General features: G+C 39.2%; 1 non-coding gene across 1 annotated transcript; it reads left to right on the forward strand.

Moving 5' to 3' along the window:
* Positions 1–12,094: 12,094 nt before the first annotated feature.
* LOC141635573 (small nucleolar RNA R71) lies at positions 12,095–12,201 on the forward strand. Its single transcript, XR_012540250.1, has one exon. It is a non-coding gene; the product is annotated as a small nucleolar RNA R71 (small nucleolar RNA).
* Positions 12,202–13,902: the final 1,701 nt, after the last annotated feature.

The raw sequence follows: 13,902 nt of genomic DNA on the forward strand, positions 1-13,902 counted from the left end.
ACACCGATGATAAACAGATAACAATAATCACAACACAATTATGTCTTAAACAATAAACAGTAAACTGAGTAGGGAGAACCCTACCTTAGCAATCAACGGCAGTACGAAACCGAACAATTAGAAAGGTTCCTCTATGAAGTCTTCTCCTATACAATAACCATATAACACAATTACACATTGCACAATCCCCCCATATATCCCAAATTCCATACACACAGTAACCCCAAAAGAATATAAATAACAAGGGGATAACACTTACCAACAGTAGAGTGGGAGATTACACGCAAGGACCACGACGATTGCACACACAATGAGATTATGGAATGATTTGCGGAGTGATTAGGGAAATCATAAAGTCATTAGGGTAGAAATGACGTTTTAGAAACTGACTTTGAATATAAAATAACCCTAAACACTCCCGCCTCAAACCGCTGAATTACTACTCACCAGACCGGATACTCGGTCGAGTAAAGTGTATACTCGGCCGAGTATCCTCTACTCGGCCGAGTATCCTCTACTCGGCCGAGTATCCTCTACTCGGCCGAGTATCCTCTACTCGGCCGAGTATCCTCTACTCGGTCGAGTATTCACTATACTCGGCCGAGTATTCCTCGGCAGAACCAAAACAGACTACACCATTAGCACTACTCGGCCGAGTAGACTCTACTCGGTCGAGTATTCAACTTAAGAAAATCCGTAGTATTACATCACCATATTCATCATCACTTGAACTTTGCACTTCTTCCTCTTCTTCCTCATGGCAAGAGTTACTACCTCCCCCGTCATCAACAACAATCTCCTTCCCCTTAGCAACTTCACTATCAATGTTGGCATCTCTAGAAGCATTTGGGAAGAATACCTCCCTATCCGCACAACTAGGCAAAAGACATCTAGGATCAAGTAGTCCTTGCCTAGTTAAATGAAGGAGGGGCGGATATTGAGCTCGATAAGCATTGACCCGATCCTCATGAGCTTCCCTATGCATATGTTGCAATAGTTGAGTCAAATAGTCGTTGCCTATTGATGCGTGTCTATAATATGATGTTTTACATCTTTATTTCCATGCATTTTATGTCTATTATATGTAGTTTATTCTACTATTTCCCCTATTTCTGTCTACTCTCGTATTTTTATGTAATATTGCAGATTATTACGGAAATGAGCAGAAAATGAAGCAAATCTTGACCCCGAAAGCTAAGCTTAGGAAGGACATGAATATTTGACTCGGACTTGAAGTTTAGAATGCATTTCAAGGCCTGAAAGGTGTATTTGCGTGAGTTTTAGAAGTGGATTATCAGCTACAGTGGTCTATAGACTGACCTACATGGTCTATAGACCGTCATAATGCTTCTCGACATTACAGGCTGTTTAAGATGGCTATATCTCGAGTTCTAGAGCCGATAATCGAGTGATTCAAATTGGAGGTGAAAGCTTATCCTCTTAGCTTTCCAACGCCGCGTAGAACGCCTGATTTGACCAAGTAACGAAGAAATGGCAGCTGTTTTAAGATCGGTGCGCGCGCGAGAATCGACGAATGCAATTACAGTACATGGTATTTGTTGGTCGATCGACTGGTCCAAGTGGTCGATCGACCACTCCACGAGTCTGACGAGAATTTAAAGACGAGATTTAGCTTAAGCCCATTGTATATTAGGTTTAGGAATAAGAGTTGCGTGATATTCCTATATAACGTAGCTTTAGCTTTTAGTTTTATCATTCAGTTTTCATCATCTAGTTCCAAAAATACAGTAGCTATGTCGTAGCTTAGAATTCTCAATAAAGTTCCTTGCTTGCTTTCGGATTCAATTATTGCCCTCTACTTCGGTATTATTTCATCCTTAATTTCAGTTTCTACTTTATTTTGTCATTAGCATAGAATTCATAGATTAGAATCCCGAACCCTAGCCTCTTTATTGCGTTTTATTGCCTTAATCATTCAAATTATGTTTTCCCATATCGTTTATTTCAATTTCGTTGTTGTTATCAATTTTAATATGCGTAGGTAATCACCCTTTGCTAAGATGTGAAGGAATTTGTGGCGTAGACGACGTAGAATAGGTAGACCTGTTTTGGGGTTCGGTCGATCGACTGATGTCAATAGTCGATCGATCGAAAACCTGGTCGATCGATCATTTCCCCGAGCTAGTCGATCGATCGCATCAGCGTAAGAATTAGCATTGTTCAATTGATTTAATTGCAATTTTTGATAAAAGACCGAGAGGCTATTTGTTAAATTCTTAGGAATTGACCGACCCAATAGATCGAAAGAGAGGGGAGGGCAATAGACTACCAATTGAACGACTAAATTATACTAAGATCGTAAGATAAGTAAAATTTAGGCATTAGGAATCACTTTTCAGGGCGTGAGCTAGTATTAGTGACACCTAGGGACTAGTAGCTTAGGCTGAGCGGCGTTACTTGTTAAGTTGGACTGAGAGGACTTCTTATTTTCCCATCTTATGTGACTATTTCAGACTTACCTAGGACTTGCGTCGTCGTAGCTACAGTGAACTGATCGTCTTAGCATCCTTTTTATTATTGATTACATTTTTTATTTATTTGCTTTAGTGTAGCTTTTATTTTTATTGCCATTAGTTAGTTATAAATCAATCCAAAACCCCCTCATTGTTACCCTTAGACTAAAATAGAAAGCAACTAATAATTCCCTACCTCCCTGTGGTTCGACCCGTGCTACCACTAGCTTCTGTTAGTTTAGCTCGGAATTATAAATTTTTTTTTGATACTAAACGACGGTATCAAATTTTGGCGCCGTTGCCGTGGAGGCAGCGCTAATTTTTAGTTATTTTTAATTTTAGTCTTTCTTTCTTTAGTCTCAGGGAACCTCGGTTCCTTGAGACCGTTCTCATGTCGTTCTATCTGAGATTTCCGCAGGAAGAGAACGAAATTTTTGGCGCTTATTTCGCCAGGCTTATGGAGTGGGTCGAGCCCAGACGAGATGCATTCTCTGAACTCCAAACATGCTTGACTATCATCCATGGAGTGACTGACCCTACGCGAGCATACCTAAAATCTATTGGTAAGGGGGATTTCACAGGACTCCCCGTAATTGGGGTATTAGAATTTTTTGATTGGTTTGCTGCTGAAACTCTTAAACCCAACTTTTCTCTCCATGTTGACTCAGATGAGGGGGTGGGTGAGACCTTAGAAACCAACCTAGGAAATGCTGATGGAGACATAGAGGAGACCATTAGCGTAGTTGACAATCTTTTTTATGAGGATAGTTTAGAACCCCTTTATGATTCTTGCACTGATAGTGAGGATGATTTGAAAGATCTCTTTGAGAATCTCCATCTTGACAAGTCTAGCGATAAGGAGAGTGAGGAGGTAGATTTAGACAGTCTTGAGGTCAAATGGGATACTTATGATGATATAGATGATGAGCCTATTTTAGGAGACCCGATTGACCCAATTGACTTTACAGCCCCTTGCATCTGGGATGATTATACACCTTCTCCTTTAGCCGACCAGATTCCTCCACCTCACAGTTCTTATCCGTCTGCGCATCCGGATTCTACTCGCGTTATTTTTGAGTCAATTACTCCTGAGCTCTCTAATTCTCCACTTGTGGTTAACTTGAGCTTTTATATTCCGCCCTTAACTGGAGGGCAGAATTATTTTGTGGATTATTTTAGGAGCAGCCATAGGAAATTCGTTAGGCTTAAATGTTTCTACATTTTGATTTCCTATGTTATTTCTATCTTATGGTGCTACTTACAGTTTTGTGTAGCACATGCGCAGGTGTATGATAGGTTGTTGAGAGCCTTGAGTTGTTTTGATTGGGCTCCATTAGAGTGAGATGCTGAAGAAAAAGAGGTCGAGCGGGACCTGTCTGAAACCAGCGCTAGCCGGGAGGCAACCCGGATGTGTTTTGTTTTTGTTTTGAATAAAACTTCATAGTTGTTTAGAAATAAAAACTCTTAGTGTGTGCTTAGTTTAATTTCCGTCTTTAGACTTTACATTTGGGTTTAGCGCAATTTTGGGCGCGTTTTATGTGCATTTACAGGTTATTAAACCAAGTTAACTCAATTCATTGAGTCAATTCGTGAGCAGGAACTGTTCACGTCAGGTAACTTGGTCGATCGACTGATTAGAGTGGTCGATCGACTGATTCGCGCAGCACAGAAGCTTCTGTTCCAGGTAACTTGGTCGATCGACTGGTTAGAGCGGTCGATCGACCACTGTAGCTGCTATACCTCATTCTTTTATTTCTTGCACGTAATTTACCTTTCCAATTTTGTTTTCTCGGATAATGTGTGGTATGTTTTGTTTCTTTTCAGGTATCTATGGTAGCACTGCTGGCTACTGAAACCTCCTAGCTCACGCTGGTTTGGGGAGGTTTCCTTTTGCGCTTAAAATCTTGCAAGTTTCCGAGTCCCAATTTCATGTCTTATTTAGTTTCTTATCGCAAAATCCCATTTTCCTTTGTTTCTTTTCTCACATGATTTCGCACAATGAGGGCATTGTGTGATTTGGTTTGGGGAAGGGTTTTGCGTTGCATTTCATTCTGTTTTGCATTCACGTTTACATTTTTGTCTTGCATTTTTTTTTTATTTTCCATATATACAAAATTTCAAAAAATTTAAATTAGAAAAAATTCAAAAAATTCAATAATATCACGTTTAATTTTGCATATTAGGTTGAGTCAGATTGGAGTATTCATTACTGATAGTTGTCATTTGCTTAAACCCTGCATTTTATCACATCTTTTAGCAAAAGTTTTTGCAATATCTCGAATTTCGTTTCAAAATTTGTTGAACAATTAGACTTGACTTGAAATTTTGGCAAACTACAAAACTTTCTAAGAATTAGAGCTTTATAAACCGGTGTCATTCATGACCAGTTTCATTTAGGATTGTGAGTAGTTACTCCCTTCATGTTGTCTAACATTAATTTGCACAAGTATGACATTTAATTGCTTTTTGCCTACATACATTCGGGTTAGTGGTTGGTATTGCATGTTTGGAGAATTCTTGCGAAAATCCCTTTTATTCATTTTACGCATTAGCTTCACATTAGCCAAAAATTGCCAGTTGACCCTTTAGCTACAGTCCATAAACTAAGCCTACCCTTTGCTGAGCTAGTTTAGTAGTTTTAGTGGTATTCGTTGTATTGTATCAATTTTGGCTCGATTTGCACTCTATGAAGTTGGTAATGAATGAAGGAGAAAAGAAAAAAGAAAATTGAAAAAATAGTGACTGCCGGAAAAAAAAAACGGAAAAAAAGAAAACAAAAGAAAAAAGAAACGGTAAAGAAAGAAAAAAAAAAGAGAGAAAAAGTTTACTCCTATGTTTGCTTTATATTTTATGAGGAGTGGTATTTGGATTAGTGAAGTGTTTGCCTAATTCATTAAGGCATTTGAGTTTATTTCATTGAGTTAGAAGTGGATGTTTTATTCGGTTTGTTAGGATGCTAGCTTGGCTATTTCCCTCTCATTCCCATATTGTTTTGCCTCTTCTTACCCATAGCCTCACTTATCCATATCTGTGCAAGTATTCGGCATGTGATGGACCCTGAATGGTTGGAATGTATGTGCACGGTAGCTAGAATTACTTATCATACTATATTGCATGCATGATCATGTTGGTTGAGTCTAGGTGAGCGACTTTTGTCTCTTTCTCTCTTACATATAACTTGCTTACCATTTGCTTTGTCGAGAGAAGAGTGATCCGGGAGAGTCCAATCTTGAAAGTCTTGCAAGGTCAAATGTTCAACATCTCTTCGAAATATGCATAAATTCGTTTGCGTGACATTGAGCTATTAGTAGTTGATTCATATCCATTAAATTGGTTTAAGTAGACGATTTTCATTTTGTCCATGTTTTGCTCCTTTCTATCTAGATTTAGTTCTGCATTTAGTTTGCTTGGGGACAAGCAAAGGTTTGGTATGGAGAAGTTTGATGCGTGTCTATAATATGATGTTTTACATCTTTATTTCCACGCATTTTATGTCTATTATATGTAGTTTATTCTACTATTTCCCCTATTTCTGTCTACTCTCGTATTTTTATGTAATATTGCAGATTATTACGGAAATGAGCAGAAAATGGACCACATCTTGACCCCGAAAGCTAAGCTTAGGAAGGACATGAATATTTGACTCGGACTTGAAGTTTAGAATGCATTTCAAGGCCTGAAAGGTGTATTTGCGTGAGTTTTAGAAGTGGATTATCAGCTATAGTGGTCTATAGACTGACCTACATGGTCTATAGACCGTCAGAATGCTTCTCGACATTGCAGGCTGTTTCAGATGGCTATATCTCGAGTTCTATAGCCGATAATCGAGTGATTCTAATTGGAGGTGAAAGCTTATCCTCTTAGCTTTCCAACGCCGTGTAGAACGCCTGATTTGACCAAGTAACGAAGAAATGGCAGCTGTTTTAAGATCGGTGCGCGCTACGAATCAACGAATGCAGTGCATGCAGTGTTGTGGTCGATCGATCGGGTCAAGTGGTCGATCGACCACTCCACGAGTCTGACGAGAATTTAAAGACGAGATTTAGCTTAAGCCCATTGTATATTAGGTTTAGGAATAAGAGTTGCGTGATATTCCTATATAACGTAGCTTTAGCTTTCGTTTATCGATCGATTTTCATCATCTAGTTCCAAAAATACAGTAGCTATGTCGTAGCTTAGAATTCTCAATAAAGTTCCTTGCTTGCTTTCGGATTCAATTCTTGCCCTCTACTTCGGTATTATTTCATCCTTAATTTCAGTTTCTACTTTATTTTGTCATTAGCATAGAATTGATAGATTAGAATCCCGAACCCTAGCCTCTTTATTGCGTTTTATTGCCTTAATCATTCAAATTATGTTTTCCCATATCGTTTTTTTCAATTTCGTTGTTGTTATCAATTTTAATATGCGTAGGTAATCACCCTTTGCTAAGATGTGAAGGAATTTGTGGCGTAGACGACGTAGAATAGGTAGACCTGTTTCGGGATTCGGTCGATCGACTGATGTCAATAGTCGATCGACTGAAACCCTGGTCGATCGACTGCCCCAGCTAGTCGATCGACTGCATCGCGTAAGAATTAGCAATGTTCAATTGATTTAATTGCAATTTTTGATAAAAGACCGAGAGGCTATTTGTTAAATTCTTAAAGATTGACCGACCCAATAGATCGAAAGAGAGGGGAGGGCAATAGACTACCAATTGAACGACTAAATTATACTAAGATCGTAAGATAAGTAAAATTTAGGCATTAGGAATCACTTTTCAGGGCGTGAGCTAGTATTAGTGAGACCTAGGGACTAGTAGCTTAGGCTGAGCGGCGCTACTTGTTAAGTTGGTCTGAGAGGACTTCTTATTTTCCCAACTTACGTGATTATTTCAGATTTACCTAGGACTTGCGTCGTCGTAGCTACATTGAACCGATCGTCTTAGCATCCTTTTTATCATCGTTTACATCATCAGTTTCATTTGCCTATTTATTTATTTGTATTTGGTTTAATTATAAATCAATCAAAACCCCCCTCATTGTTACCCTTAGACTAAAATAGAAAGCAACTAATAATTCCCTACCTCCCTGTGGTTCGACCTTTACTATCACTATCTATAGTTTTAGTTCGGAATATAAATTTATTTTTGATGCTAAACGACGGTACCACCTATCACGACACTAGTGCCAATTGGTGTGAATTCATGGTAGGCAAATGGATATGGTGGAGTCACAATGGAGGAGGAGGTGGGCTCGGCATGCGATTCCCTATGTTGCTTCATAATCATCTCGGCTTCATCGGAGACGGCTAGTAGGTAGCTTGGACTTCGGACATTGATGCAGCATATCTTGCTAGGCAAGATGAAGGACTTAGCTTCTTTAGTGAGCCACTCATACTTGTTGTCAAGATTATCATTCCTGACCCATTGGAACTTGTTGATCATAGTGGCCAAATCAAGAAGGTTGCCTCCCTTAACTGGTTTATATGTCTTGTCTTTGTTGAAATCCGGGTTAAAGTGTTTGGCTAACCATGTTACTAAGCCTCCATTGACAATAAAAGCCGCTCCTTCTTTACCATTATCAATATCAAGCCACCGGTCAAGTAAGAGTTGAAGTATGTTGTATTCCTTGGTGAACTTTTTATTGATATTCATGGTAGGTTCAAGGTAGAGAAAACCGAGCTCGATAAAGTGATTGGTGCCTTTTCTTGCAATCAAAGTGTTGCCCACAAACTTGTGCCATACCCTTATACCCGGATGGTGGATATATAGAACATGGCACTCCCGGAAAGACTTAAATTTTCGCCCGGTGATTGCTTTCCAAAGGGGTGCGGCATCATATTGTGAAGGCTTTTTCTCATAATGATAATGTTCTTCAAGACCAAACACTTTGCCAAACTCACTCATAGACATTCGTCTATCCTTGTTCTCAAGGCGGAATTCAACATTTTTCCGAGTATATACCTTAGTCACCTTCAAGGAGCTTACAAACTCCATGGTAAGGGAAAGGGTAAGTCAATTCTTGCATTTCAAAGAGGGTAAGTAATTTCATGGACTCGAAAAATGTCTTACTTCTCCCAAGCACACCCAATTTATCTAAGGCATCTTGACATATAAACTTGATAGCAATAATGGTCTTCTTAGTAAGGGATACAAATGCTTTCCTATGAGAATACGGATAATCTTGTAATTGTTCTATGACCGGAGTAGGTGTAGCTTCCACCATAGGAGTAGCAATTTCTTGAATCTCCACCCTTGATTGATGCACTACCATAGCCTTTGAGGCAAGAAGAGCTTGTTGCTTTTTGGATAGATTTGAGATTGTGGGTGCCTTGTTTCCACCTTTTGTTCTTGCCATGTTGTTCTCCTTGTCAAATTTGTATCAACAAACCAATATTGTGCTTGAATGCTCCTTGTTTCCTCAAGATTCAATCAATTCCCAATCGATTTTAGGATTTTCGAAATTGTGCTAAAACCCTAGAAAATCGATTCAATTTGTGAGGATTTTGATGTTTGGATGGTCTTTTGTTGATAAAGGAGTAGTTTAATTTTGATTTGAGGAAGTTTTGCTTTGATTTTGGTGAATTTGGTTGAGGAATTTGTGTTTTGTTGATGAGGGGATTGAGGGTTTTGAGGGAGAAAGGGCGTGTGTTTGTATTTATAAAAGATAGAAATGAATTGGGGAAGGAAGGAGGATCCCGTGTTTTTGGTTAAGTAGCAGCAGGGGACGAGTGGCTTGGAGTGGGGACGCTCGGATCTTCAGTCAGTATGCTTTGGAATTTCAAACCCGTGCTGGGACACGCGGATCTCTGCCAAGAAGAACGGATTCCTGCTGGGGGACGCTCGAATTTATAAACAGCGTGGAATGATAACTTTGACAGCAGCCAGGACGTGTAGATTTCTCTCAAGGCGAGCGACTCATGGTCTGGGACGCTCGTCCTATATGTGATATGCTCAGATTTTGCAACAGCCCCATTTCTTCAATTCCAGCACTCCCAATACCCACGTCCTATAGCTAGGATGCTCGGATCAAAGCCAGCTCGAGCGGATTCCCTTCTGGGATGCTCGAGTTCTCCTCTGCACCTACGAGTTCAATTCCACCCGTGGGGGTCTTCATTTCCCGTATCATTCTTTCTTCATTTCTTTGCTCAACATTGTGGGTGCACTATGAAGGCTCGGTTTGCCTAGGCATTTGCTATCCCCACACTAAATTAGACACTATACATCGAAACACATTAAAATACCTCCCTCATTTTCTCTCATAATGAAAATCTTGAACAAAGTATGAAATTGTAATTCCAAAATTGACAAGAATGCAATAAATGAAATAAAATGCTAGTTAAAGGGTTAGAATATTTACAAATGGTGGTTTAGGGAGGACTCCACCAAACTCTCATTCTTGAATGAGATGTCAAGGGGGCAAAGCCAAGGTGTTTTTGATGTTGCTCAACACCTTGTAGAAGTAATCGTAGGCTTGTTCATTTTCATTGTAAAGATCTTGCATATACCTTTTCACATTGTGTTCTTCATGGTGGTGATGACTTGAATCAAGATGATGACAAGGATCACCAAAGCCTTGGTCTAAAGTCATAGCATTGCCGATGTAGGGATTGACTAATCCTTCAAATTCGTCATCTCATTGACCACAAACTTCATCTACTTGCTCCCCAATGGTATCATGAGTTGACAAGAGCAGCTCCTCTTTCTTGTTGTCACGGCCAATGAGGCCTTCTTCCGTACTTGTCATGATTGGTGGTGAGCTATTCAAGCTCTCATTGTCGTTGAAATTTCCTTGCTCTCCGGATAGAGCATCTTGAAGATTATCCACTTTCTTCTTCCATATGGGTGGTGATTATTTACCCATAGCTTGATCTTTGCATTGAGATGCAAACTTTTTACGATCATTTTCTCGGCTATAATGGTCGATCATGAAACATGGCTCATGTAGTCGGGGAGCTCTCATTGTTTTGTCAAGGTTGAAAGTGATTGTCTCATCTCCCACTTCAAGTATAAGCTCTCCATGTTTCACATCAATTACCGCTCCCGCAGTGTGCAAGAAAGGTCTTCCTAAAATGATAGGAATGTTGGAATCCTCCTCCATGTCTACAATAACAAAGTCTACTGGAATGAAGAATTTGCCAATTCTCATGGGTACATCTTCCCATACTCCTAAAGGTATCTTTGTTGATCGATCCGCCATTTGAAGCGTAATGTTGGTGCACTTGAGTTCTTCCATTCCTAGCCTCTTGCACACCGAGTATGGCATGACACTTACACTTGCTCTAAGGTCACACAATGCTTTGTTGATTGCAGTGTCGCCAATGGTGCATGGAATAGAAAAATTTCCCGGATCTCTGAGTTTTGGAGGGAACTCCCTTGTTGAATAGCACTACTCACTTTGGTAAAGGCAATAGTCTCCAGCTTTCGGATGGATTTCTTCTTGGTAAGAATGTCTTTCATGTATTTTGCATAGGCCGGAACATAATTGATCAATTCCGTGAATGGGATTGAGACTTCTAAGTTCTTCACAATCTCCATGAACTTTCCAAGTTATTCATCAAACTTAGGCTGAGCTTAACGACTTGGGAATGGAAGTCTAATCACAATAGGCTCTTTTTCCTTAGCCTTCTTTTCACTCTTCTTCTTTGAAACATCATTGGTGGCGGGTTCTTCTTCCTTAGAGTTCTCCACAACTCTTTGCTTGTCACTAGCATTCTTAACATCTTCATCAATTGGCCTCTTTGGCCCTTCATATCTTGTACCACTCCTTAAATGGATGACATTCACCGTTTCATGTCTAGGGGGATTACCTTGAGGTGGTAATTGCCCCTTTTGTCTTTGAGAGTTAGAAGATGCTAATTGAGTCATTTGAGTTTCTAGCATCTTGGTGTGGGATAGTATGTTGTTGATGGTGACGTCTTTTGCTTGGCTATATTTTTGCATTTGGGTGAAAAATTCTTGTTGATTCTTTTGCATTTGGAGGACCGCTTTTTGAACATCAAAGCTTTGGTCATTGGATTGATTGTAAGAAGGTTGATTTTGATAACCTTGGCTTTGGTTGTAAAAGGGTCTTTGAGCTTGATTTCTCATTGGGGGTGGGGTGTATGTTGGTTGAGGGTTTTGAACATTTTGGCTCTTGTATGAAAGATTTGGATGGAATTTGGTATTCTCATTGTAATAGTTGGAATAAGGGGTACCACTTTTGTATGCTTGGAAAGCATTCACTTGTTCATTTATTCCCCTACATTCACTTTGGTCATGTCCCAAAGTTCCACAACTCTAACATACTCCACTTGGAATTGAGGATGATGCCACCATAGCATTAACATGTAGTTTGGGTGATTTGGAAGCTTCATCAAGCTTAGCCATGGCCATCTCAAACTTGAAATTGATGGTGTCAATATGAGCACTTAATTGAGCACCTAATTGAGTGATGAAATCTACCTCATGCTTTCCTCCTCTAGTAGCCTGTCGAGCCCTACTATATTGTGAATTTTGAACCGCCATCTCTTCGATTTTGGCCCATGTTTGATTGTCATCAACTTTGGTGAACATTCCATTGGATCCCATATTGAGAATGTTTCGGGAGTCTTCATATAGACCATTCCAAAATTGTTGCACAAGGAACCACTCACTAAGTCCATGGTGTGGACAAGAACGACAAGTGTCCTTAAATCTCTCCCATGCTTCATACAATGATTCCTCATCTATTTTCTTAAACCCGGTGATTTGGGCTCTCAGCATGTTAGTCTTCTCCGGAGGATAAAATTTCTTGTAAAAAGCAAGTGCTAGCTTCTTCCATGAGTCAATACCAAGGGTAGCCTTGTCTAGGCTCTTCAACCATTACTTTGCGGTACCAATCAAAGAAAAAGGAAATAATACCCATCGGATTTGGTCTTGAGTAACTCCGGTTTGAGAAATCGCCTCACAATAGTCACAAAAAGTCTCCATATGTGAATGAGGATCTTCACTAGGCATCCCTCCAAATTGACATCTCTCAACTAGTTGTATGAATGCGGATTTGGCAATGAAATTACCGGTTAAATGTGGTGGTGTAGGAGTACCATTTGGTAGGTTCTCCTCGTTTGGTACGGAATGTGATGAAAATTTAGGCATTGTGGGTTGATTTTGTGGTGGGTTTTGTATTGGGTTATCGTCTCCTTCTCTTGCAAAAGGGTTGGTGAACTCAATGTTATTTGGTTGAATGTCCACAATCTCTCCAATACCTACAACTCTTGAAGTACCTCTAGCAACTCTTCTATTGTTGGTTAAGGTTCTTTCAATCTTGAAATCAATAGGTAATAAATTACCTTGTGATCTCCTAGTCATGCAAAATATCAAACAACTTGAAAACAATTAGAACAACCTTGAGGAGATTGACTTCCCCAAGATAAAGAAAGATACAACTAAAAACAATTATTGAAAATCCAATCAATTTAACACCGTCCCCGGCAACGGCGCCATTTTTGGTTCGGTTTTAAACTCGTCGTCAAAAGCTACCAACAAAAACAATATTTATAACTTCACAAACTACTCTTAGTAAAGAGGTAAGTAAAGGTCGGATCCCAAGGGACGTCCCATTGATGTAGGATTCTCAATCGCAAATAGCTATGTCTTGGGGTGTCACAATTCGGGTTGAGGTGATGTTTAATCTAAACTAATCAACAAGATAAAATTAAAGTAATGAAAGAAAAGTAAGGCAGTTAAAAGGAGTTGTAAACAATTGATTAAAGGCACTAGGGTGTCATGAGTTCATAGGGGATTCATGGGACTTTGATCATACAAACATGTTCTCAATTATATAACAAGCACTTATTATTATGATGGGATCGAGTTAGTGTATATCTTACAATCCCTAAGAAGTTTTGGGTCCCGGAGCCGAATCGATTAGATTGTACAACACCTACAAGTCGACTTAATCCTTCCTATTAAACTTTATGCATGGTCTAATGAGGCTCGAGTTGGTTTATAAGCTTACAAACCTCATTGAATAGATAGGTGATGGATAAAGAATGTAAGGATTCATAGGCTCGCATTTCATCACACATAACATGTGCATAAGTTGAAATCACAACAAGCAAGCAATTTAATTATGAAAACATATTAGATTAAGCATAGATCAATCCCCATGTTTGTTTCCCCTAATTCCCCATTAACCCTAGCTAAGGAAACTACTCACTCATGATCAAGTTTAGCATGCTAATAAGGTTGTCAATCATACTAACAAAGCAAAACATGATGAATAAATGAAAGTGATTAACAATAATTAAACAAGATTAAGAGAGAATTATACCTATGAAGATGATTCCGAATAATAAAGCAAAGAATAATAGAAGTACTTGATGATTGATGGAAGGTTGTCAATCCTCCAAATAAACCCAAATAATCTTCTAATTACCCAAAATAAAGGAAGAACAATAGAGAAACTAAGGAAAGATTAAGATG

This window comes from Silene latifolia, chromosome Y, assembly GCF_048544455.1.
Source record: "Silene latifolia isolate original U9 population chromosome Y, ASM4854445v1, whole genome shotgun sequence".
In the NCBI taxonomy this organism is placed as follows: domain Eukaryota; kingdom Viridiplantae; phylum Streptophyta; class Magnoliopsida; order Caryophyllales; family Caryophyllaceae; genus Silene; species Silene latifolia.